The following is a 5,175-nucleotide window of genomic DNA, read 5'->3' on the forward strand; positions in this document are numbered from 1 at the left end:
GAATATCTGTTCGCTATGAGCATAGAAGTCTTTATGTGAAGCACAACTTTCATAATTGCTCAATTTTGTATTGAGACTTTGCATGTTTGGCATATGCTATGAGCATACCAACTTGGAAGGGATTTAACACTATGCTTGCATGATATTTCATTGCATACCAGATGCGTGTGCATGCCATATGAGAGTATAGATGATACACGTGACAAATCTCTCTTGCTCGTTCGAATTGGCTCTGAGTCGGATTCGACCTTCACAAGTTAAAGACATCTTAACCCTAAACTATGTTAAGGTTTGCTTCATTTTTCATGCTTATGAATTTCCGTCGTAAAGGATTGTCAATTATGAAAAGCAAAGAACTTTGCCAGTTACACGTGAAGCAAGGCTTCTACCTCGTGCTACGATACTGCCTCTTGACTAGACGTCAAGGGAATTGGCACCCACAATTTGGGCACTGGCAACCATTGGAATATCTCCTCATAGCTTCCCTACCAATACCGACGGTGCAAGGCACTTATGATTTTGGCTTTTATGTTTGAGCCATCGCTGTATCCAAGGGCTTACAATTCCACATGCAAGGCATGCTAGCGAGGTGGATTCAATTCTACCGTTTCATGCATTACGCTTTTGCTATCACACTAGTAACTCTATCACAAACAAGAGGGAAGATGCCACTGCTAAGTCATTCTCACACAATCACGACCCCTACAAGGGAGGTAGGTCAGGATGTATATGTTTTTTTTTCTGTTGCCTCTCTCAATGAGAGCATCATACAGACAGACTATTGTATGCTTACAGGATAAGCTACAAATCAAGCATAAGATGCCTAAGATCACACACTCTAGAAATTTAAGGAAAGTTCCTCAGCCCAGCATGCTCTTCTTCTCTCTCTTTTTCTTATTTCTCTCAAGAATAATGAAAACTTTCTAACAAGCTTTTGTTACATTTTTTGTTTGGGAGTCAGCATGAGCCAAGGTGCTTTAACTCTCAGCTAGAAATTGGCCAAGATACCATTCACATAGGTTTAATCGCTTTATCGATTGAACACTAATTGCCGTAAGAGCTAGGAGCCACACACAGGCTAGCTAAGAGCCATTGTCAGATTTTGGGTAGGACCCAACTATTGACATTCCTTGGGTGATTGTTCTTATGATCGAACAGATTTGCCCAGTGGAGTACACATCGAATATATCGACGTTAATGGACGAGCAAGAGTCTTGTCATTTCGGAGAATTAGGGTGTCATTTTTCCACTATATGTTTCTAGTGCGACGCTCAAGTTGAGTTTTTGATACTATTGCACTTACATTAGCTGATCTCTACCATGGAGTCTAGAGGCAGCAACCAGTTGAGACAGCATGGTTGTTGAGCTAGGCATCTCACTTGTGTGGATATCTTGCTCTCTCTATAGCACTACGAGTGTCTATGGACGCACTAATCTGGGGTAAGACCCCACGGGTGCTTACTAAATCACCCCATAATCATGGAGAATCATAGTTGATCTACTTTCGTTAATATACTTTCATGGAAAGAAGTCCGCACTATAGCATGCGGTAGAAGACAAATTCACCTTCTCAAGTTGATTCTCATCATTCTGTACACGGTTAACTAGGTTGGTTACCGTTACCTGCTAGTCAAGCAGTTTCTACAAAAGATCTTACCGAGGGGTTCGACTACATAGATTCTACCCAACGGGTTTGAATTGCAAAGGCAACACCCAGGGTTTCTAGTGCAATGTTGCTTGATTTTTTTCACAGGGGGGAAACGTACTCCTCTACATTTGCATACGGGTAACTGAACTTTCAGTTCAATCCCCAAGGCCATGTCAAGGGCATGTCGAAACAAGTATTTTGGGCCGTAGTGTCCAAAGTACATTATGCTGTTATGAATCCACTTGTAGGATTCGATTTGGCACATGTTGTCACATGGGATACAACATGGTCTAGGAACTCAAGGAGTTTGGTTTAGCCAGTGTGGAGCAATGAATGAGGGTCCCTCTCACTCTTGTCGCAGAGTGTTTAGAGTTACCTCCACACAGAAGTACCTCTTGTACTTGTAGGATTTTCTTTTTTTAGATATCCTTAGTTGATACATATTCCACATGTGGCAAATATGAGTCTCTTGGACTGACACTGGCGCCCACTATTTCAAATATGTGTCACGACAAAGTCCCTAGGTGCTGGTCACATTTGTTTTCTAGACCATTTTTTAGCACGACATATCAAGAGCAATTTCAGTGGCAAAAAATTGTTGGATACTTAGAATGACTTGTTCAGCTACAAGTATTGCTAAACAGCATTACATATAGTTGTTTATACATATAGCAAGGCTATAAGTTGTCAATGAAAAAGTTTCATTGTCTGTACCAAGGAGTGATCAATGTTTCACCTCCTATTGTGATTCAAACATTTCAGCAAGGATTGCAAGAGATTGCAACTAAAAGTATTTACTTTCTTTTCAGAACCATTTACATTCCTTTTTCATGTGTGCTAGCCGCATCACATTTGCCATAAGTATTGGCAAGGATCACTATGGATATACAGGTTCGGATCTGGTTTTTGCTAAATTCATGCACACTAGGTGTTATGGGCCCTAGTGTTTAGCAAAGGCTGATTTGGAACGGCATGCATATTCCTCAGGTTATTGATTATGAAGCAATTTGCACTCTATGTGCACTATCACTATGAGATTACTTTTGAGTCTACTATTCACCAATAGAGGTCATGGCTCGGTTTGGGTGTTTGTGCATTTTTCAAGTTAACCACGATGGTTATTCCGGACATTGTTGATTCCTCAACAATGTTATACGCTACTGTGATTTCCCGTTTACTAGTGGTCTGGGAAGACTGTCTGTAAACCATGGGGGAAACACACCTCAATACTGTCAGTTATCCAAGGGGATAGGCAGATTACAAAGTGTGAGGGAAACACACCTCAGTACTGTCAGTTATCCAAGGGGATAGGCAGATTACAAAGTTTGTGGGAACACACCTCAGTACTATCAGTTATCCAAGGGGATAGACAGATTATAAAGTGTAATCTGGTGTTGAAGGATATGTAAAGTGTGTATGTTATCACCAAGCGATTCAATCAGTAAGCATTTATTGCTCTACGTAGAGTTTGCTTACTATAAGTTAAAGCATGTTTGCAACTAGGTGTAGTCTCTTCATGTATAACTCAGGTTCTCAACCTTGCACACTCGTTAGGGTGGGGTTGTTTACTGATGATGAAAATTGGGAACAAGTCAAGGACTTAAACTTGACTGATGAGTTATGTGAGCAAGTTACTTTCATGGAAAGTGACAAGAGGTACTCTTTTTGGTACATCTTTGTTGTGATAAACTCGTTTACCATGCTCATGAACATTCTAAATGGAGTCTACACCCTAGGTTTTGATAGGAACCGGTACCATCAGATCGTTACAAATGGACAACAATGTAGAAAATCAAGATGTTACTCTTTATTTCATTGAACCTCCTACTAAACCGGGTTCCGCTCAAATGAACCGTTGGATCCATGAGGGATGTTACGGTAGAAAACATTAGTGTTCTTATGAAGATACCATCACTTGTGTTTTCACGGAAGAAAACGCTTCTCCAAGCGGGGAGTAATGTCAGGACAAGGGTAGGACCAGTCAAGGGGGTCCCTATATCTAGCAGTCCAAGGGCCTATATAGGGCATGGCTGGGTGGAGATTAGCATGTTCAGTCCCCATGCCCTTTCAAGGTGCAGTGATGAACAATGTGAAAACGTAAACAAGTGTACAAGTTAACAAAAGCTGCTTTACTACATTGAGCATTGGAAGCTGCTTTACTATATTGTGTCATCATTACAAGTGAGCAAAATACTCCATAAGTCAATAAATGGTTGACTGTTTAAATCGCTTATCATGGTTACATGTCAGGATAATATATCTAGCTGTAATACTCTAGACGCCACTGCTTTGAGATCCTAATGCTCAGGTTATGGATCAGTCTCGGCAGTGCACAGTCCTCAGAATACTTGAGGCGATCTTCCACACAAAGCCAAGCCGTGAGCCAAGATCTTACAGGCACTCAACAGGTTTTCTGCTTTAGTCTTCATGCATCAAGTCCACACAAATACATCAAAGTGCACAAGGCACCAATCCAAGAATGCAGGTGCATCCCTTTTATACCCAGCAAACACCCCTGCTATGTCTACAATTTCTAGATCATTCTAGTAGGCAGGCTTTCGTGAACGGTACCTCTTGTCTAATGAAGTCAGTAGGACACCATTAATATCAAGGATTAGAGCTGGCTTACTCTCAAACAATATGTTCCCAGGATCCTCCCATAGATGAGACACCGTCCCATCATCGTTCCTAACATAATCTGCAATGCCACCTGCACCTCCTCCATCCTCCCTTTGCTGAGACACCGTCCCATCATCGTGCCTTACATATTCTATACCACCTGCACCAACTGCACCAGCTACACGAGCTGCATCACCACCTGCATCCACAGATGCATCACCATCTTCCTGAGGTGGTTCAGACTTTTCATTGGTAATCTCCGTGTCCTCACCGGCACCAACTGCCCCACCTGCACAACTTGCTTCACCACATGCATCCACAGATGCATCACCATCTTCCCAAGGTGATTCAGACTTTTCAATGATAACATCTGTGTCTTCACTTGCACTGCCTGCACCACCTGCATCCATAGATGCGTCACCATCTTCCCGAGGTGGTTTAGACTTATCAATTGTAATCTCTGTGTCATCACCTGCACCAACTGCACCAAATGCACCAACTGCACAACTTGCATCACCACCTGCATCCACAGATGCATCACCATTTTCCCTTCCTGGTTCAGACTTTTTCATGATAATCTCTGTGTCCTCACCTGTACTGAGGACAAAAAACTCCATGTTTTTATCCTCTTGGTCATCAATGCTGCTAGCACATGGGACTTGGCCCTCAACTCTAAATGAAACATCTACATCAGGAGGGTCTTTCATAGTAGACTGTGCTATCATACTTATTATGTGATCAAGATTTTCAATGTTGCTAGTGGCAGCATTTGAACATAAAAACAATAATGAGATTAACAACAATGATGGACAGGACAAAAAAAATTTGATTTTGGCTTTCTTAATTCATAGGAAATGGAGAATTGTTACAAAGCCAAAAACGGCGACAGGATTTAGGAAAAGAGCCAA

The sequence above is a fragment of the Adiantum capillus-veneris genome, chromosome 3 (assembly GCF_014529385.1).
Source record: "Adiantum capillus-veneris isolate H3 chromosome 3, ASM1452938v2, whole genome shotgun sequence".
Taxonomy (NCBI): Eukaryota; Viridiplantae; Streptophyta; class Polypodiopsida; order Polypodiales; family Pteridaceae; genus Adiantum; species Adiantum capillus-veneris.